This window comes from Triturus cristatus, chromosome 7, assembly GCF_964204655.1.
Source record: "Triturus cristatus chromosome 7, aTriCri1.1, whole genome shotgun sequence".
Lineage (NCBI taxonomy): Eukaryota > Metazoa > Chordata > Amphibia > Caudata > Salamandridae > Triturus > Triturus cristatus.
This window is the reverse complement of record NC_140590.1, coordinates 1,334,957,373-1,334,980,268: the sequence shown is the minus strand read 5'-3', so window position 1 is coordinate 1,334,980,268 and position 22,896 is coordinate 1,334,957,373. Positions and strand designations below refer to the sequence as shown.

Genomic DNA, 22,896 nt, shown 5'->3' with positions numbered 1-22,896 from the left:
GGACAACCTTTTGTGTGTATATATATATATATATATATATATCTACTGGCGGTCGCCAGTAGATAGTTATAGTTAGGACCGTGTTTCCATAGGAAATCCGCAACATTCTATTTGGAATAACTTTGGAGCCGATTGACGAATCCTCGCAAAATTCTCAAAATAGGTGGGGCGCTCCGCTCCTACCCTGAAAGTCTCGGGGGGATTCGTCAAGCGGGGGCTGAGAAAAAGGGGGGTCCCAAAACGTGTTTTCCCCATGCATTTTTCCATAGGACCTTTAGTCCAAGGTACAGCCCGAACGGCTGAACAGAATTACTTGAAATTTGGCAGAGAGGTAGTCCTCAGGTCAGGGATGTGCCTTTTGTAGGTCTGGTGTAAATGTGTTCAGTATTTGCTGAGAAAATAGCATTTAAATCAATATATATATCTATAGGCGCGCTCCGAGCGCGTACGTAAGCATACCGTACGCGCACGCTGCCGTGCGCGAGCTTAATTCTGATTGGTGGTTACATGACTGTAAACATTCGAATCGGTCGAAATCAGGAAGTGTCGGCCTCCATTTTGTGTGTCTCACACTGATAAACAAAGGAGGAGAACGTGGAAAGGGGGCAACAAAGAGAGTTGCAGACCCCCTAGCGTTTGTCAGGGGATCCAAGAAGGTCATAAAAGTATGAAAAATCCATTTAAATTTTTTTTAAAAAAAATCGCGGGGTGCGCGTACGGTAAGCTTACCGTACGCATACGGTAGAAAAAAAAAACAATAAAAAAAATAGAAGTAAAAAACAAATTTAAGTGTTAAGATATTAGGGGGCTCTAAAAAGAGCCGTTGTGTTTATGAAGTGTTTTTCGGTACCTACAAGTAAGTACCGATGCAGAGTCTAAAGTTCAAGAGGAAGACTCTGTTGCCTTCATCAGTGAAATGTACACCGTCTCCTCTATAAATGCCTGGCATGTTGTAACGCAAGTTGTTGTGGGATATAGAACCCATACCATAGTCTCTGAGGAAAGCAGAAATAGATTTGTTGACGTGCTTTCTTGCTTTGTCAATCTGTGGACAAAATTGGTTGGACCAGTTCCACTTTTGCCTTTGGCATATGTTAGAATATACAAAGGCAGATTGAGGAAAAAGCGACATCAATTGCACAAAGGTGTCCTTAATAAGCATTTCCAGACCTACACCAGTTAAAGTGCCTAGGTCATTTCCACCACAGTGCACAATAATAAGGTTAGGCTGTGGGAGATGTTGAAAGGTTTTCACCAAAGGCAATAATTGGTGCCACTTTAACCCTCTCTGACCAATCCATTTAATGTCTACATTTGGCAAAGCAAGGTTTCTCACCATACCTCTTTTTTCTGCATACTTTTCACTCCAGAAGACATAGCTGTGACCTACAATCCACACTGTGAACATCTTTCAAGGAGATCTGGATGCACTCAGAAGGTGTCTTTCAGTAGAATGGCAATATGAAATGAAAGACAGTTGTAAAATGGAGGCATACATATTTTTTTAAAATAAAAAGAACTCATTGGCTGATTCAATTCTTTTTACAGTAAAAAGTAGGCTGTATGTGTACATTTTTAGAAGCATGTTTTGTATTGGTTCAGAAAATTGTGTTCCCACAGAAGATTAGTTTGGATTTGCTGTTAGGTTCGACAGGTGAAGCACTCTTGCTCTTTGGATTTGAAACATTGTGTGCTGAACTTCTGACCTCTCTCCTCATAGCAGTGTTCCATGAGCTGTTGCTATGGTAGCAGGCAGAAGTCAAGTTGGGGGAAGGGTACATTTGGAAAAGGGTTGACGTTTTCAACCAATAGAAATGTGTGATTTCATTTGAAAAAATGTGGGAAGCACTGAGATTTGTAATTACCATGTATATGTGTGAAAAAAGAGAGGGAAACATTGTCATTTACTGGTTCTGGAGAGAGGAGAGAGGTGTAGAGCTCTGATATTCTGACTCTGATAGTATGCTGTTTGAGTGCCACATTTCTTTCTCAACTAAGTAATTTTAAAGGTGAGATATGAGTTTGAGAGAGGATGTATGTGGTGATTTTTGATATAAATATTAGAATTGTGATTCTTCTTTAAAAGTTATGTTTTACATTTTGTGGTTTGGGAGATATTTAACTGTCTTTAACTAGTTAAATATTATGGAGTGTGTTTTTACCATAAGTTAAGGTGTACTGGTATCACTGAGGAATACTGTTTTGTGCCTAGAATCAACCCATGAGTCTGTGTGCACACAGGAATTGTTGTTAGAGATTTTAATAGTGATGGTCCGGTTCTGTAAGAATGGCATTTGTAGGAAAGGGGCAGCTTTCTTTTTGTAAATATGATGGTTTCCATTCAGCATAAATCAGTAAGACACATATGGGAGGCAAATGCTAACACATTTGAAATTGATATCTCAGATTTTGCTTCTAATCATGCAATTGCTGAGCTTGGTCATACATATACAAAACTGCAATTAAACCTTACCACACATTTACTTTTACATACATTACTAGAATGTTTAAGCTGTTATGGATGCATGCATGAATATGTCTCTTGCAACTGAAAATACACAGTCTGCATAAGCAGACTGTTAGCACACACCCAGCAGTTTATCCTGTACAATCATGCTTAGTATTCACAAGTGAGTGGTGTTTCAGGTAGCAGTGAGTAACGCAAATACATTCAACATCACTAAGGCTGATTTGTTTTGCTGGGGTGTAGTCAGTCACCAAGGTCACACATGTTCATGGTCTCAAAAAGCTGTTTGCACATGTGCTGTTTTCTGTTTCTGAAAACTGTAATGAAAATGTATCAGACTATTAGAGTACTTATCACTTGCAGAAAAAAACAGCAGTAAGTGTGCTTTGAAATTGACAAGCAAATTTCGTTTTCTGACAAGAATCACAGCATGAGTCTGTGAGCACACAGGAATTGTTGTCAGAGATGTATTTTGTGTCACTCTGGTTCTTTAAGAATTGCATTGGTAGGAAAGGGGAGGTTTTGAATGTTGTCAGAGATTTTATTTCTGTTGGCCTGGTTGTGTAAGAATGCCATTTGTATGAAAGGGTCAGCTTTTTTTGGGGTACTGTGATGGTTTCTATTCACTATAAATCAGTATCAGACAAATAGGAGGCAAATGATAACACATTTGAAATAGATATAGCAGATTTTGCTACTAAACATGGAATGGGTGAGGTTGGTCCTACATATACAAAACTCAAATTAAACCTTGCCACACGTATACTTTTACATACATTACTACAATGTTTATGCTGTTATGGATGTATACATGCATATGTCTCTTGTAACTGAAAATACACAGTGTGCATAAGCAGACTCTTAGCACACACCCAGTAGTTTATCCTGTAGAATCATGCTTAGTATTCACAAGTGAGTGGTGTTTCAGGTAGCAGTGAGTAACGCTAATACATTCAACATCACTAAGGCTGATTTCTTTTGCTGGAGTGTAGTCAGTCACCAAGGTCACACATGTTCATGGTCTCAAAAAGCTGTTTGCACATGTGCTCTTTTCTGTTTCAGAAAACTGTAATGAAAATGTATCAGACTGTTAGAGTACTTACCACTTGCAGAAAAAAACAGTAGTAAGTGTGCTTTGAAATTGGCAAGCAAATTTTGTTTTCTGCTTAGAATCACACCATGAGTCTGTGAGCACACAGGAATTGTTCTCAGAGATCCATTTCGTGACACTCTGCTTCATTTAGAATTGCATTTGTATGAAAGGGGAAGCTTGTTTTCTGGAAATGTGATGGTTAGTATTCAGCCCAAAACAGTATCTCAAATAAGAGGCAAATGCTAACATATTTGAAATCAACATGGTAGATTTTTCTTCCACTCTTGCAATGGGTTATGTAGTTGCTACATGCTAAAAACTCATATTAACCCTTACCACACATGTAGTCTTACATACATGTTTACAGTGTTTAAGCAGTTATGTAAGGGTCCATTCAAGTCTCTCTTGCACCTGACAGTAGACAGTCTCCAGAACCACACTCTTAGCAGAGAGCTAGCTGTTTTTCCTGTACACTCATGTTTACTAATCAGCACTGTGTGGTGTTTTCTTTCTTTCTTAAATCTTTATTTCGATTCAACGAATCATAAAAGAAATCATACAAATGCATTTAAATCACACAAATTATCTTAAAGAAAGAAATCTTTCATTAATAAAAAATACACTATAAACTAGGGAGGGAAATTGCAGCATAATCCTAGCCACAAATAAGCAATTTACATTTCATTTCGGCAGATGAATTCTTCTAATATACCATACTGCTGCTAGGTACTTGCTAATAGCAAAAACAGTAGAAGAAGATAAATCACTTTTCAGCAGCCTATAGGCATCTAAATATCGTCTAAAGCCCCAATTCCTACAAATAGGAGCGATCCACTTCTTCCTAGATTTAGTGTACATAGGACAAAAGAACATTAAATGAATATTGTCCTCCAGCTCACTAGAGCATGCAGGACAATTTTTTAAGGTAGGCGGGTGCCACTTACTAGTGAGTGCTCTAACTGGAAGTGCGTTATATCGCCATTGTAAAAATAATTTTCTCAGGGCGACAGGATTTATATCATTCAGGACGGTTTCCAATCTATAGTGGTCCTTAGTGATTAAAAAAGTGGTGGTCATTGATCCCAAATTCTCATTTGCAAGAGATGCCAAGAGATTAGAATTGTGGTATAGTGCAACAAGTTATTTACGAGGTATAGTCGCACAGGCCTCTAGGGGTTTTGTCCAGTGGGTCTGTAGGCCCAGCTTAATAAATTCATTTTTGACATAGTTCAGCCATGGGATTTTGCCCAGAGCTGGATGAAGATAGAGTTCCATAAGTTCAGAGCGATAGCTCAAAAGTTCAGGGGTTGTTCAGAGACGCCTCCAGAAAGTTAAAGGCTTCACACCAAGTTCTTCCCTTATCGGTCTCAGTCCCATATCGAGCCTCAAGGGAAGTAACGGCGTGCTAGATGGAAGGGCAGACACGTTCCGTAAGAACTTGTTTTCCGTAGCGGCGATCTCAGGGGCACAATCAATGCCCCAGAGTTCGCCGCCATAAATTAAAGCCCCACGCGCCTGCATTTTATAAATTTCCAGAGGCGGACCAATCGGATGGGTCATGGATTGGTTCCATAGTTTCAGGATTCCCCCTACCCTTTGATTTAACTTTAAATTTGATTTTATCTGATGGTGGGACCAGGTCATTTTCTCGTTGAGAGTTAGACCCAAATACTCGAAAGTGTGGACTCTTTCTAAGCTGGTTCCATTTATGGTGGGATTAGGACGAAGGGACCTAGGGGGGTTGAAGATCATAAATTTGGTCTTGGCCGTGTTGATCTCCAACCCCCGATCAATACAGAAGGATACAAAACCATCCAAGACACGTTGTAACCCCATAGGGGTCTTAGCTAGAAGCAGCGTGTCATCGGCAAACATAATGGCTGAAATGCCAATACCCGCAAGCCGTGGAGCGTCTCTATTAGGTACATCATTTAGATGAGAAATGAGACCATTTACATAAAGGCAAAACAACGTAGGCGCCAAAACACAACCCTGCCTGACCCCTCTTTCGACAGGGAAACTAGCAGAGAGGCTGCCATCTCTACCACATCTTACCCTCGCATAGTTGTTAGTATGGAGGCGCACCAGTATGTGCAGGAGAGGCCCTGGAAGGCCTAAATCTTGTAGCACGGTCCATAATTTTGTGCGGGGAACTAAGTCGAAAGCCGCGCGGAGATCGACAAAGACTGTATAGAGTGAGCCCCCCTCTATCTTTACTGTTTTCCAGAAGAGCATACACAACCTAAAAATCTGATCAGTTGTGGAAACGCTCTTTCGGAAGCCAGCTTGGTAGTTGCTCAAGATCTCAGATGACTCGACCCATTCCATAATACGGTTCAGGAATCAGCCTCGAGAAAAGTTTTTGTGGAACATCTATCAAGCTCATAGGCCTGTAATTCCCTGGCAACAGTGGGGACCCTTTTTTGAAAATAGGCACAACTTCGGCGCCTAGCCATGTAGAGGGGATAGGCAAGCCGTCAAGAATAGCATTAAACAGTAATGTAAGGTATGGTGCCCATACTCTAGGTTCGTGTTTATACAAATCACCTGGTACCCCATCCAACCCTGGTGCTTTCCCAGCAGGAAGTTGGGAGATTGCAAGCTGGATTTCAGTTAACATAAAAATTACCTGGTCCTGGCTTGATACTGCATATAATGGGCTCACTAGGGCAGACATCGGGCCCCTATAGAGAGTGCTGAAGTGGGTTTCCCAGGCTTCTGGGGCAATGTTGTTAATTACAATTGCAGGAGGTTCGGTTGAGCCAGTAGATACAATCAACCAAAATCTCCTTGAATCTCTAGATTTTAGGGCAGATGTTAAATTCTCCCAATTTTCAGAAGCCCATTCCAATTTGGCAAAGTGTATCAGGGATCTATAAATCTGTCTCTTGTGTTGGATGTCAGCCTTAGGGGCTTTCTTCTTTATAGCATCGAGCAAGTCGCTCTTGGCCGATCTACACGTCTTGTTATACCAGTTGGGCTGGTTGACGAATCCCTTTTTACAAGGAACGATAGGGTTGAATAAACCTGACAACATAAGAAACAATTCCTGATGGGCAGTAGCCAATTTCTCGTGATAGTTTGAAGGGGAATACTGCTCTAGAATCTCCGCTATATTATTTAGAACCGAGGCAGCTACAGCATAAACTTGGGATATTTCTTTATCATTGCGAACCAATTTGGTCCATTTAATTCTCCGCTTATTATTTGAGAGAATAGCTGAGTCCGACGGCTCCGAATTAGGTGGTGACGCTAAATCTAGAGGGCAAAGACCAGATAAGGAGACATCCAGTATAAGAGGATTATGGTCACTCTCCCCCCTTGGAATGACTTGAAAATCAAGGACTCTATTCCAGTCCTTGGCTTGGACAAAAATATAATCAAGTCTGGCCTCTCTACCTGGTTTATTAAATGTGGGCTTAGGGGGATTATCTAGAGTAGTTCGTCCATTACAAGCCCTAATAGAGTGGACCATTGTCAAGGAGGTAATCTGGATAGCCAAAGGTGTCCAGGCCCTAGCCATTGGGCCTGAAACCTGAGGGATATTCCAGATTTCGTCCTCTTCTAGGTTTATTTGGTCCACCAAGCCCTCGAGTGGTTCAAAATGGGAGTTAAAATCACCGGCTATGAGAAGCATTATGTGGTCGGGTATTCCAGTTAAGACATTAGAAAGGGCCTCAATCACCCGGGATTCCACACAAAAATTCACGGGTCTGGCGTATACATTGATCACCGCCAGTTTGTTATCTAAGCCCCAATCCAATATCAAGCATAGAATATCATCAGACCCGGTTTCAAAATTAGTAACAGTACATCCTAGGTGAGTAGCAACCCAAATAGTCAGACCGCCAGAAGGGCGGCCACGACCACCCCACACCGCCGGAATTGAATAAGTAGCGTAACCCAATCGGTGGTAATCTTGTCTTCCCAGGTTTCTTGGAAGCAACAAATTTGATGAAGATCTATAAAAGAGCCCCAAATTGGGCAATCAAGTTTACTGGGTAGACCGGCTATGTTCCATGAAAGCACTTTGTGTTTTGTTGTGCAATTGGAGGGAGCTACGGGAGTTTTACAAGCGGAAGGCTCGCACAAATTCGGAGAAGTAGGAGTGGTAATAGGAACAGGGATAGAAACAGGAGAGGTGGAGTGACAATTAGGAAGTGGAAGCAGTGGAGGAGATAGAACAGAAGTAGAGTCTTCCTGAGGAAGTCAATCGACATCCTCGAGACAGGCGTACCTATTAAAGGTTGAGTAGCCAGAGGACAAGGGCTCATCGATATGGAAACGCCTATGCCTGCCTCTAGCCCCATTGCCCCCAACTTTGAACCAATTATCATCCATATCATCCTGAAAAAAAGTGTGAATTGGGGGATAGAAAAAAGACAGAGGTAAAGAATTAATAAGGGAGGTACTATTGCCACCAGTCCAATTTAGAATATAGGGAGCTGTTAGGCGGTTGCTGAAATTAACCAAAATACAGTCACCCTTAATATTCTTTGTAGTGCTACCGAGCCAAGGAACCCTTCTGACCATTAGAACCTGTGACCTAATATTTGGGGGGAGAGGCCTATGCTTGTTAAGCCAGTTAATGACTTTGTTTTTTAAAGATGCATAGGATTCAGGCAATGAATTAGTAAGTTCCGGAACGCCTGTTAAAACAACAACATAAGGTGAGGCTTCTGGTGGGAGATTGATTATATTTTTCCTATTTGTTAGAGCCGTATTTAAATTAATGTTGGCTCTTGGATCCTTATTATTTTGGCCCGAATCTGCATGTTGTGGGGTGGGTACTGTAACTAAATTCTTAGTTAAGGATTGTGATTGACATTGGGCAGACACATAGGATGTGTGTTGCGAGGCAGAGGATACCGGCAAAGAGATAGTTGGTGTAGGTTCTGGTATGTTTGGCATGGGGTCACGAATTCCAAGTGGAGGGATTTCCTTCCTTTGAAGCGGATTTGGGGAGCCTAAGGGAATAGGAAGGGAGGGAAAATGTGAGTCCGCTTTTCTTGCTTCGCATACAGCACACGGTTTGGCTCTGCTCACTAATACGTTTGCCGGGGCTGTGACAACCCTTTCTATTTCCTTAAGCCTAGTGTCAATTGCATCAAACCTAGCAATCAATGAAGTAAGAAGACCCTTGATAGCAGTATTTACAATATCATTATATCGGCAAGAGGCCTCATCAGGTTCCAAATCACAATCAGAGACATGTATGGATGTATTAGGCATCAATACAATTTGTTCCAATGGGGGTTTGAGAATGCCACTGTTGACTTGGGCAGGCCTAGTACATGTTGGAATAGATGCATTAACAGTACTAGTATGGGGTATATCGAGTCTGGGTTTTTTCCCTCTCTTTGTGGGCCCCACACGTTTTCTTTTTGGAACAGCACCCTCCTCAATGTACTGTGCACGATTTGGCATCTGGTCCGGCAATCGGGGGTGCATAGTATGATCCGTACCCTCAGGGATGGGTTGAAGAGTATCTCTACATGAGGGGGAGCTAGATCTTAAGTCACATAATACAGATTCAATTGTACGATCAATACTGTCCATCAGTGCTGCTTGTGAGTCATCGAGGTTTGAAGGGGAGCCTGCAGATGCGATTAAACCCAGAGATGACCTGCGTGTACTGGCAATCCCGTCAGATAAACGCCTTTCTAGTAAGTTCAGTTCGCCTTGGATTACAGAGTTCGCCCTGATAATAAAATTATCCAGTGTTCCAGATACTATCGGTTGTAATTTCGTTAATTTACCCCGTGTATCCATAGTGACTTACTTCCTTGTGCACGGCGAAACAGTGGAACACAGGGACAGGGCCCGGTCCGGTCTTGTCCGTGCTTGAACGGGCTTAAACGGGCCCGCCCTTTGCCCGGGCTTCGCCCCGGACTACGCCCCGCAACGCGTCCCGCAACGCGTCCCGCAACGCGGTAGTAGGCGCGGGAAATAAATAGGAAGAGGAGGAGCCGGGAAGAGTGACCAGGTGCGCTCAATCCGATTTCACAACAGCGCACCCTGGACCTCGCAGTCCCAGCAGGAAACTGACTCCAAATATACCAACACAAAGACGTCGTGAATAAAACTCCTCGTTCTTAAAAAGTTAAGATAGGAACAAAGTTCTCCTGTGTCCACGCCTGCGAGCGGCTCCCGCGAAGCGGGGGCCGCGAGGCGTTATGTAGGCGAGAGAGGAGGAGGAGGAGCCGGGAAGAGTGACCAGGTGCGCTCAATCCGATTTCACAACAGCGCACCCTGGACCTCGCAGTCCCAGCAGGAAACTGACTCCAAATATACCAACACAAAGACGTCGTGAATAAAACTCCTCGTTGTTAAAAAGTTAAGATAGGAACAAAGTTCTCCTGTGTCCACGCCTGCGAGCGGCTCCCACGAAGCGGGGGCCGCGAGGCGTTATGTAGGCGAGAGAGGAGGAGGAGGAGCCGGGAAGAGTGACCAGGTGCGCTCAATCCGATTTCACAACAGCGCACCCTGGACCTCGCAGTCCCAGCAGGAAACTGACTCCAAATATACCAACACAAAGACGTCGTGAATAAAACTCCTCGTTCTTAAAAAGTTAAGATAGGAACAAAGTTCTCCTGTGTCCACGCCTGCGAGCTGTCGTACTTTAATATTCGGGACCGCGTAGGGAACAGGGCCCTACCTCTGTCTATCTTGGTATTAGCGAACCGCAAATGGTAAATGCGGCACGTACGAGTGCTTTATATACCGTTCTAGCTATGAATGCACTGCGTACACGTTATTCTGCTTCGCTACGCGGGTTCCATTTTGGAAGCAGTGGCCATCTTGTCATTGCCCTCACATAGGCTATAATGGAGCAAATACGGGCCTCACAGTACATGGGCTTCTTCTCTGACTTCTCTGTGACCTGGGCAGCTGGCTCTGCTGCCCCGGGTCAAACTGGTCTCACGAGCTCCCCTTCCTCTCTCCACCTGTGATTCGTATCAGGGCTTGACCCGTCATAAAACCCTTTCATCCTACACAAGCCCCTGGCTAATCTCTTTCGCACCTGGCTGTTCCTGCTTTATGACTTGCTTCCCAAAACAGGAGATGCTCATGTTTATTGGGGGGATCTGTAAATCTAATGTGGGATCTGAACCTTGTTGTGTAAATCATTGTGGGCTGGCCGAACTGGAATGTGGGATGGTCATCATGACTCTGCCTTTTCTTTGTAACATATCCTTGTATATTGCCGTTTCATAAAACTCAGGAATGTATGCTTGGGGCCAGAAAAGGCCTATTTAAGATGTAGCCTGTTCCTATGATTTTCAGCAGTCTCCTGAGAACATACACGCTGGTGTACTTCTAGGATACCTGTAATTGGTCTGCAGCCAATAAACGATTCTTTGACCTCACCCAGAAGACTCTGTGTTTCTGTAGGTCCGGAACAGGGTGAAACCCAGAAGTCATAGGGTGTGTGCCCCTGCACCGCTGGGACTAAAATACCCAGTACTTCAGTTTGGCGCCCAACTCGGGACGATTTCAGCGGTACCAGTCCAAGCCAGAGGTTCGTGAGGAGCTTCGTGTGGAAATTCCGGAGGAAGGCCGCCACTTCATCGACCCCTGCATGTCGACGTGGTCCGAAAGTCTTTTCTGCGAGGTTCTCCGCGTCCCGACGGCTACGAAGGACTGCTGCCCTGATTAATCGACCTGTTTTGGACCCTTGACGAGTTTGAGAGAGCGAAACAATCGAGAGAGTCTTCTGGTGACGTCATCGATCAGCAATATTCAGTTAAGTATAAGTGGAGCGTCTCCCATTTGTTTTGGTATCCTTCGGGATCGTTTGGTTTGATTTGGTAATTTGGTGATTTGGTGTTTGCAAACCCCAAAGCCAGAGGACTCGTGTATTCACGAGAATATCGTAATCGATAATCCTCTGACGTTTGGATCTAGACTAGTGAGCGAAGATGCCTGGTTCTGGACTATTTGGTAGATTATTCTGTTTGGGTTGTGGAAAAGGTTTCCAGCTGGAAGAATCATGTCCGGTTCCTCCGGTTGGAACTCCAACTTATGAGCTCTATGTAAAACATGGCGTAGGCCCAATTGCATATAATGAAGTGTGGATCCACTACACCAGGAAAGACGGTGTTTTAAAATGGCCCCAAAATGGTAGTTTTGATACCGATATTTTAGATAATTTGGAAATTAAATTGTTTAAGAAGAAAGCCCGGCCGGCGATGTTTGACTCTTTCCGCTTATGGCGAAAGGAAGCCAAACAGAAGGAAATTAAGCTAGCGAAGAAGAATAAAAGAGAGAGAGGTATGTCAGTAATGCAAGCAGCTGTACAATTTAAAGACAATGAGGAGGAGCAGATGAGCGAGCAAATGCACAGGCAGCGTAAGTTAGGGATTGACAAATGTTACCCAGCTTTACCACATTCTAAGCAGAATGAGTTAGAAGAAAAGGAAAAAGATCCCCTGATGTCACATTTGTTGAGTTCACCACCTCCGTATGCTCAAAATGCCACAGCACCTCCCTAGCTTGTGAATATGCCACCTCCAGTTGATATAATACAAGCCTTGCCGTTACCGCCAGCTGCTGTGCAGCCGGCTCCTATCCATGTAACGCAACCCTCTCAAGGGCTGCCAGTTGTGCTTCCAACTGCCCCCGCACTTCCTGCGACTTTGCCTAATCCAGCAGCTGCCTCCCCTAACACTCTTCCTTGCACCACTCCAGTACCCGTTTCTACATCCTCTTTTCTTCCCTCTGTTTTTCCCCCTGTTTCCGCTTCAGCTTCTCCTTCAGCGCGACAGCGTTTAGCTAATGTGGTTACTACGTTAATGTCGCCTCTCTTTGAGTCATCTGGTGCGACTCCTGGTTTACGGCGTAAGCAATTGCGTAGTCAGTTGCCTAACCCTGATGAGAAAAAGGTAATAGATAGCATGGCGCGTAGATGGATTGTTTTCCCTTCATTGTATGATGTGGAATCAGTTGTCAATGTCTTCCATCAGTGGGATGCCCCAAAACAGAGATATGTGTTTGAGAAAATGTGCGAATTTCTCTGTGAGGAATTGGAGGATAGTGGTAAAAATCCGAGCCCGCAGGAATTGTGTAGAGTGAGGTTTGATTTTGGAACTGGTGTAATTGTGGACCGCGATATAGATAAAGCAGTTGCGGTCGTATTTTCCTTTAGGAATGATGATTGTCAACAGTCATTGTTTGAACAAGATGTCCTTGCGGGGAAAAAGGTAAAAGCGCGACAATATCCCATGAGAGAAGTTCCCCCGGTATGGAAGGAAGCAGTTGCAGCTGTCGGCAATAACCCCGCTGTGCCAGCGCATTTCCAACGTGTTTGGGTGCATGTTCCATGGAAGCGCTCTGAGGTGTTAGCACTTAAGCAGACATTGCCTGATCCCCGTAAAAACCCAGCAGGTTATTATAAAGAGTTGTCACAGACGGCAGGGTCATGCGTTATGAACCTGGCCGATATAGACATGTTGTTTGGTAATGTTGTTCCACAGCCTCTATGGGGGTCAATTCGTAATGCAGATCACGATGCAGAACTAGGGGATACATGGGCTAACATTATTGCTGCTGATGCAAGACAAACTGGTGGCGCGAAACCTGAGCCTTTAGTAGCTGAATTGCCTGGTAGAATAATCACGTATATGAAGACACTAATGCCTGCGATGCGCGTAAATTGGGACAAGTTATCTGCATGTAAGCAGAAGAAAGATGAGACAGTGTCAGACTTCTTTACTAGGTTTGAGGAAACGTTTATTGACCACAGTGGGCAGGATATGAGTACTGAGGGTGGCCAACGGTTATTTGTGGATAAGTTTGTGCAGAATTTACTTCCTGACCTGTGTAAAAAGTTGAAAGACTCAGAGAGTTCTTGGGCTGTTTCTTCTTCAGCGCAAATACTGGCTACTGCACAGTATTATGAAAACAGAGATAAAGACGAGAAAGATAGGACAGAAAAGAAAACGAAGGAATTAAAGACAAAGGTCCTTTTACAGCAGGCCTATCCACCACGTGGAGGTCAGAATAATTATAGGCAACCCCAAGGTGTTTATCACCAACCCCAACAGTTTCAGACTAATCAGCAAATGAATGGGTATTATCAACCACGTGTCCCTGTAGGTCCCAACCAATGTTCATACTGCAAAGAGGAAGGTCATTTTAAATATAGTTGCCCTAAATTAATGCAACGGAACGGTAATGCGTATGGCGCCAGAGGTAGAGGTGGTCAGCAAGCTCCTAGAGGCAGAGGGCGTGGAAGTGTTCCCCAAAACGCGCGTCCTCTTCCGCCCCAAAGCGCCATTAATAGCTTTGATCAGCAAGCTAACGCGATTGGTAATACGGCCCAGTATTACAATAATGATTATTATGTGGAGGATGGCGATGCAGAAAATAATGATTACTAGGACAGCCATAGACAGAGAGAGGGAGTTGTTTCAGTGCCAGTGGATCAGAGTGGACCGTATGTTGATGTGACTACAGCAAATGTAACGGAGCCTTTCCTGCTAGACACTGGTGCTGCAAAGAGTTCAATAATGCATTCCAAACTCCCTGGCGCACCTTTGTCTGGCGATATAAATGTTTCAGTAGGTTTTTCTGGCGCCCCAGTTAGGAACCCGATTTCTAGTCCCATGTCACTTTCTGTTGGACCTTGCGAACTGAAAGCACCCCTGATCCTAACAACAGGTTGTGGTGAGAATTTGCTGGGATTAGATTTGTTGAAAAGATTGCACGCTACACTGTATTGTTCTCCTTCAGGAGTACAACTTACATTAGGCAAAAAAGTGATTTCCCCTATGTACTTGTCTAAAAATACAATGCCACCTGAATTGTCATCCCTTCCGGATGCCCTTTGGGCTACTGGTCCCAATGATGTGGGCCTCTTGGAGATACCGCCATACGTGGTGACTTTAAAGGCTAATGTCAGACTGCCACGTATTCCCCAGTACAAAATCTCTAATGAAGGCCAGAAAGCATTGTTAGACATTGTCAGCGACTTGATTAATAAGGGTGTGATTGAAGAGACAAGAGGCAACGTTTGCAATAGTCCGATTTTACCTGTCTTAAAACGAACGGACCCTTCACAGCCACCTGTTTACAGATTTGTGATTGATCTTAGAGAGGTTAATAAGATTGTTGTGCCACAGTTTCCGGTTGTCCCTGATATAACTGCCTTATTAACGATGATTCCAGCCTCTGCTGCATGGTTCTCAGTGATAGATTTAAAGAATGCTTTCTTTAGCATCCCAATTGCAGAAGAGAGCAGAGACATTTTTGGTTTTAGTCTGGGAGGCCGAAGCTTCCGCTTCAAACGCGCTCCCCAGGGCTACTGCGAGAGTCCATCCATATACAGTCAAGCTTTGAAAGCGCAGCTTGATGCACTTGTTTTACCTAGTGGAGCTATCCTGATTCAGTACGTGGATGATTTACTAATCGCCGCGGATACTGAGAAGATCTGTAAAGAAGCCACATTGTCATTGTTGCGCCATTTATCCGCTTACCATCACAAAGTGTCTCTCTCTAAGCTGCAATATTGTCGACAAGAAGTGACCTACTTAGGTCATCTCTTGTCGAAGGAGGGAAGGAGACTGACCCCAGAAAGAATTCAAGCCATTGCACAGTTGAGTGTGCCAAAGACACAGAGAGAAGTGCGTGCTTTCTTGGGCATTACTTCATACTGTAGGCATTGGATCCCAAGTTTTTCTTTGTTGGCAAAACCTTTATTAGCATTAACATGCAAAGACACACCGAATCCTATCCCATGGTCTGAAGAGTGCCAGAACAGTTTTGTGGAATTGCGCAATGCGTTGTGTTCAGCACCTGTGTTGGGCACTCCTGACTATAGCAAGCCTTTTACATTGTATGTTCACGAGAAAGATGGATGTGCGTTGTCAGTGTTAACACAGCCTTTTGGCGACAGACCGCGCCCATGCGCATATTTTTCATCCACCTTGGACCCTGTAGCGAGGGCATTGCCAAGCTGTCTGAGAGCGACAGCTGCTGCAGCAATGTCTATCCGACAATCTGCTGGTCTGGTAATGGACAACACATTGATCGTTATGGTTCCACATGCTGTAGACACATTATTAAATAGGACCAAGACACAACACTTGACTAGTGCGCGATTATCAGGGTATGAACTCACACTGTTAGCGAATCATATACACATAAAAAGATGCAATACGCTGAATCCAGCCACGTTATTGCCGATTCCAGCAGACTCAGATGAGATTGAGCAGCATGACTGCCTGTTCAGAACGGAAGAAGAAACGAAAGGGAGAGTGGATCTGAAAGATACTCCCCTGACTGAGTGTGATGGTACTTTATGGGTGGATGGTTCATGCTTCAAACTCCCTAATGGTGACACGACTGCTGCATATGCTATCACGACTTTACACACGGTCATGGAAACTGCACGAGTGCCACATAATTCGGCCCAAGCAGCAGAATTAATTGCCCTCACGAGAGCATGCGTGTTGTCTGAAGGAATGAGAGTGAATATATACACAGATAGCCAGTACGCCTTTGGCGTGGCTCATAATTTCGGGCGACTGTGGAAAGAGCGTGGGTTCCTGACGTCACATGGAGCTAAAATCCAGAATGGCAAGTTGGTGAATGATCTCCTTGAGTCACTGACCCTACCGTTGCAAGTTGCGATCATGAAATGCAGTGCGCACAGGAAAGTCACAGATGATGTTGGACGTGGGAATGCGTTTGCTGATGAGACCGCGAAAGAGACAGCACAGAATGTGAAGACTAGAATGTATGTTGCAGGCCCCGCAAGATGGGTTAATGATGTGGGAATGTGCGAGAACACAATAGAGAGTGTGAAGTCGCTTCAGGCTGAAGCTACAGAAGAAGAGTTAAGCAAGTGGAGAGAGAGTATGGGTAAGTTGGATGAGAATGGTTGTTGGATTGATCTGACAGAACATAAGCGATGGTTGTTGCCTGATGCATATGTGCTTCCAGTGGTTACTATGGCACATGGAATGGCACATATCAGTACGAAAGGTATCTGTAAGTTGTTGGCTCCAGTACGGCAGAATGCTGGGATTCCCAAGTGTGCAGAGAATGTGGTCAAGAATTGTATGGTATGCTTGAAGTACAACCCTGGTAGGGGAACCCCAACTCCAGCCGGTCACTTTGCACCCCCATCATGTCCATTCGAAGTTTTGCAGCTGGACTTTATTCACATGGACAGATGCAACAACCTAAAATATGTACTGGTGGTTGTTTGTGCTTTCTCCAAATGGGTAGAGGCTTATCCTCTGAAAGATAACACTGCCCTATCCACAGCCAAAGCCCTTGTGAAGGAATTTTTCCCCAGGTTTGCAATGCCGAGAATGGTATGGTGTGATAATGGAAGTGAGTTTGTGGGTAAAGTGATGAAGAATGTATGTGAAGGTTTAGGCATAAGGCAGAAATTCCACGCTGCAAATCACCCCCAATCAGCTGGACTAGTTGAACGCTACAATGGAGCTTTAAAGCTCAAGCTGGCCAAAATCCAGGCGAGCACCGGTCTTAAATGGCCTGACGCTCTGCCTTTAGCACTCCTGTCCACCAGAATGACGATACACTCACGAGTGGGACTTAGTCCTTATGAAGTAGTCTTTGGCCGCCCGGCCAACGTATGGGGTGTGCCAAGGCCTACGAAGTTCAGTGAAATAGAGCATCCAGTACTGCTCGATTACCTGTATGATTTGACTGTTAAACTGCGTGTTTTGCACCAACAGGTACATGATACTCTTCCCCAAGCTTCTGAACCTCCTGGACACCCTATCAACCCTGGCTCGTGGGTCCTGGTCCGGAATTTCCAGCGTAAGGGCAACGACGAGCCTCGCTGGATCGGCCCTCATCTTGTGCTTCTGTCGACGAGATCAGCGGTGCGAGTAAAAGGAAGGAAGCACTGGATTCATGGTGCCCATTGCAAAATAGTCCCCTTGCCTCTGCCATATGACCAGTGGGTCAAAGAGGGTATCGCTGACACTGAGACAGACACTGTGCTTCGTTTTGTACCATTCAGTGACGCACGCCTAAAAGACACAGCTTCAGTCCAAGAGAGTGACAATATTCTGCAGGAAGCTGTGCCGCCATCGAATCGACTGGACACCACTGAGCCTGAACTTTTGTTTCAAGACCAAACGGCACCTGGCCGTCTCCGTTATAATTTGAGACCAAGGCCCATGGACAAATAAAGATTTCCTTACTCTTTCCTTTTTGACATTTTTTGCTCTCCCATCTGAAGGACTTTCTTGATTTTTGTTTTTCGAACCACCATCCGGGTTCTGCCGCAGGGTCGCGGTGCCAAGACTTTGGGGTACAGGCCGAAGACGTTAGGTCAACGGTTCTGGTTGGTCTAGGGCGTTTCCCTGGACTGACAGGCGTACTCCTTAGCAGAAGAAACTCATCCGCCGCGAGCGGCCCGAGTAGAGGATGGAGTTTTTTAAGATGGAGAGACCGATTGAGGAAATGAACTTTCAAACAAGGATGTGTAGAATTGTAAAAAGTAAATGTTTTGTCTTTTTGTGCCTTTTTGCACTGTGTAGTATAATGATGTTTATTGTAGGATGTGTGTTTTTCTCTGCTCAAAAGCCCATTGCACCCACTGAACAGCCTATACCCCTTTCTACTGCCTCCTCTCACTCTTTTCACCCTTTGCCTGAACACGAACAGACCAGACGATCAGAGTTCGTAAATAACTCGTTCATCCAGCTCTTGCACCAGCACCAACTAGTAGTGAACACGACCAATTGCTGGGTGTGTGGGTTAATGCCACATACCATTAACAAGGGTATTCCCTACCTGGTGCTGCCATATAGTTACAATGGATCGTCATGGGCATTCCAGACCATGTTTCTCTATGCTCTAGATACGTACTCCCCTCGCCAACCGCGTTCCATCAGACCTGGTACAAATAATAAAGCCTTAGTGAGAGGAATTGCCGATATGAGTAGGGATATTGATGCATACTCATCCATTCCCAAAGAAGAGCTGAGACCTTATGTAGGATGGAACGCGACGGGGTATAGTATTAGTCTGGGTGAAAGACAGCGAAAAATCTCATCTCCAATCTGGGTCGTACCCCACATGGGTCGGTTCTGCTTACAGGGTAATGGTCAGAATCCTAGAGCTCAACTGGGAAGAAGTGACTGTACTGAAACGTACACTTTTCCGTCACAGTTTTCCCCTGCGTTTTTGACTGCCAAGGGTACATATTTCATCTGTAATGATCGAGCATATACATGGTTGCCCCCTGATTTCTCGGGCACATGTTATATTGCGAATCTGCTACCGCCTACATTTACTGCTGCCTCCGACTATCACAAGACCAGAGTTGTGAGAGGCGTGATTAGTAAGGAGGACACTGCCGGTCAGGAAGCAGGAGATTTCTTCTTGGGTTTCCTGCCGTTTTGGGGACCTATGGTCAATAGTAGGAACCTGAGACAGCTGACTCGTGTGGTTGAATCCACCGTCAATGTAACGGCTGGTGCCCTTGGTAATCTGACAGCTGAGCTCCAAGCGGATCGCCTTATGACTTTGCAGAACCGCATGGTCCTAGACGTTATTCTTGCAGACCGCGGTGGGGTATGCAGGGTTATCCAATCCAGTTGATGCATTTTCATACCAGATAATGCTCCAACAGTGTATCAAGCCATCTCCAAACTCCATAAAATATCTGAATCCATACACGTGGATAAGGGAGATTGGTCACTGGTGGGGTGGTTCTGGGAATTGATATCTGCCTGGGGTTGGAAAGTTCTAATGGTCATTGGAATGATCTTAGCCATTCTTTTCCTGTTCTGTCTATGCATACAGTGTGCTCCTGCGATATGTGGCCTCTGTGCTACCTTATGTGTAAGGAAACCTGTATCGAGGGACGAGCTAAGTAATAGGATGATGCTACAGCAACATCTCCATGACTTTGTGAACATTGACCTAGACTCGGATTAAGATGAGTATAGTGATTGCCTATGTAAGGGCAAAAGGAGGGTCTGTCGTACTTTAATATTCGGGACCGCGTAGGGAACAGGGCCCTACCTCTGTCTATCTTGGTATTAGCGAACCGCAAATGGTAAATGCGGCACGTACGAGTGCTTTATATACCGTTCTAGCTATGAATGCACTGCGTACACGTTATTCTGCTTCGCTACGCGGGTTCCATTTTGGAAGCAGTGGCCATCTTGTCATTGCCCTCACATAGGCTATAATGGAGCAAATACGGGCCTCACAGTACATGGGCTTCTTCTCTGACTTCTCTGTGACCTGGGCAGCTGGCTCTGCTGCCCCGGGTCAAACTGGTCTCACGAGCTCCCCTTCCTCTCTCCACCTGTGATTCGTATCAGGGCTTGACCCGTCATAAAACCCTTTCATCCTACACAAGCCCCTGGCTAATCTCTTTCGCACCTGGCTGTTCCTGCTTTATGACTTGCTTCCCAAAACAGGAGATGCTCATGTTTATTGGGGGGATCTGTAAATCTAATGTGGGATCTGAACCTTGTTGTGTAAATCATTGTGGGCTGGCCGAACTGGAATGTGGGATGGTCATCATGACTCTGCCTTTTCTTTGTAACATATCCTTGTATATTGCCGTTTCATAAAACTCAGGAATGTATGCTTGGGGCCAGAAAAGGCCTATTTAAGATGTAGCCTGTTCCTATGATTTTCAGCAGTCTCCTGAGAACATACACGCTGGTGTACTTCTAGGATACCTGTAATTGGTCTGCAGCCAATAAACGATTCTTTGACTTCACCCAGAAGACTCTGTGTTTCTGTAGGTCCGGAACAGGGTGAAACCCAGAAGTCATAGGGTGTGTGCCCCTGCACCGCTGGGACTAAAATACCCAGTACTTCAGAGCGGCTCCCGCGAAGCGGGGGCCGCGAGGCGTTATGTAGGCGAGAGAGGAGGAGGAGGAGCCGGGAAGAGTGACCAGGTGCGCTCAATCCGATTTCACAACAGCGCACCCTGGACCTCGCAGTCCCAGCAGGAAACTGACTCCAAATATACCAACACAAAGACGTCGTGAATATAACTCCTCGTTGTTAAAAAGTTAAGATAGGAACAAAGTTCTCCTGTGTCCACGCCTGCGAGCGGCTCCCGCGAAGCGGGGGCCGCGAGGCGTTATGTAGGCGAGAGAGGAGGAGGAGGAGCCGGGAAGAGTGACCAGGTGCGCTCAATCCGATTTCACAACAGCGCACCCTGGACCTCGCAGTCCCAGCAGGAAACTGACTCCAAATATACCAACACAAAGACGTCGTGAATAAAACTCCTCGTTGTTAAAAAGTTAAGATAGGAACAAAGTTCTCCTGTGTCCACGCCTGCGAGCGGTGTTTTAGGTAGGAGTGAGGAATGCTAATGCATTGAACATCACCAAGGCTCATTATCTTTGCTGGAGTGTAGTCAGTCAGCCAGGTTACACATGTACATGCTCTGAAAAAGCTGTTTGGACAGTGTCAGACTGTTAGAGTAATTAACAGTTGCAAAAAAAAAAAAAGTAAGTGTGCTTTTGAATTGCAAATGAAATATCGTGTTCTGCCTAGAATCACACCAAGAGTCTGTGTGCACACAGGAATTGTTCTTAGAGATTAAATTCGTGTTGGTTTTGTTGTGTTTTTCACTTGTAGGAAAGGGGTAGATAGTGTTATAAGATTAGAAAAGATCATAACAAAAATAGAAATATATTTAAATTACAAAAAGGTATTTTTTTTTAGTTTCTTTCAGGTATTGCTGCAGAGCAGTGAAGGAAATATAAGATGCCTATAAAATCAAGAAAGCGAAAACAACAGAAAAAACATGTATATTTGAAGACAACTGGAGGACCCAAGTTAGTTGAAGATGCTCATGTTGGAAAAAAGAAAAAGTCTTCTGGTTAGCAGACAAAGGAATTCTTTAAAAATATATTCAAAAAAAGGAAAAATTTAAAAAATGTCCCCATTGGAAAAACTGTTTCAAGTAGAAAACAGGAGAATAGTGAGAATTTACTAAATGCTAATGTACAAGCAGAAGCTATAAAAATTGACTTGAAAAGAAAATCAGCATTTAAAGAGATCCGTAGGAAAATGTTTCAGAGAAGAGTGATGTCCAATTTGCTAAAGGATGTGAAAAAATATAAGAAAAGAGCTAAATTTTACAAGAGAAAAAAAGATATTGAAGCCATTGTAGCTAAGGCTTTAGAATTAAAAAGAAAACTATTCATTTTAATTTTGAACAGGATGCGTACATTAGAAAAAATAGTCAATGTAATGAAGTCACAAAGCAAAACGAAAAGAGTAGTGAAAAGAAATAACTTTTGTAAAGTGTTTTTAGGAGAATGGATGCATAGTTCAATTACTGAACCATTTTTTAATGAAGAGAGTTATCTTCAAAGTAATAGTTTGCTGCATGCAGTTGACACCACTGGACGAGCTTATGAAGTAAAAGATGGTTGTATAATGGAAAAGGAGAAAATGGTTCCAAGAAATGAGGAAGAAGTGATTGCGGATGAGGTTATGGGGAGAATTGTAGTAGTATTTGTACTTTGCGACAGGAATCTATTGATAAATTACGTGAGTTTTTAAGAGAATATAGTAAAAAGAGTGTTAAATAGAAGATTAAGGTGCTTCAAGGACTAGATCCATGCAGAGTGAGAGAGAATACTGGTTTGCAAGGACACTCTCTGGCTTGTCTATCTAGGAAAGTTTGTCAAAGTGTTTTTCACCATTTTAGGATGCTGGCAGTTCATCATTCTGAAATTAGAAAATTTGTGAGAAGATTGTATTTTGCTAAAAGTCCAGCACTGAAGTTAAATGAGTTGAATAAGGCTCTGTTCCGTGGATCTGTATCAGATGTTGAGAAGGTTACTGATGAAATTCAGTTAAGTTACTTTGGTCCGGAACAAGAAAGTGCAGGGAATGACACAGTTATTGAGGAAAATGTGGAAGAGAATGTAGAACCCTCCGTAAATAAGAAATTTGAAGATCAAATAACAAAATTTGCTATCATCTCTAATGAAAGACCAAATATTACTTGTATTTGTTGCCGGAGAAGCCATTATAAAATCCAAACAATTAATGTTGATCTCTACAAGTGAAGAAGAAGATAATTATAAGTGGAAGGATTTTGCAACATATATATTTCTTGAAAAAATTGTTTTGATTTGGGTGAAGATCATCGTATTTGTAAATACTGTTACAACAAGTTAGAAGAAAATAAAATGCCAGCTAGAGCTGTACATAATAATTTAGAATTGGTTGAAGTTCCTGCAGAACTTTCTGATTTAAATACGTATGAGTCTATACTCATTCAATGTGTTCATCCGTTCCAGACCATAGTACGTATGGAGCCAAACACAGGCAAATTACCTCCTTCAGATTTACAGAGAGG

General features: G+C 44.0%; 1 protein-coding gene across 2 annotated transcripts in view; it reads left to right on the top strand.

The window, feature by feature from the left end:
- Positions 1-22,896, top strand: part of LOC146811986 (protein borderless-like) — a 330,095-nt gene that overhangs the window by 216,210 nt on the left and 90,989 nt on the right. The gene's annotated exons all lie outside the window — the stretch shown is intronic.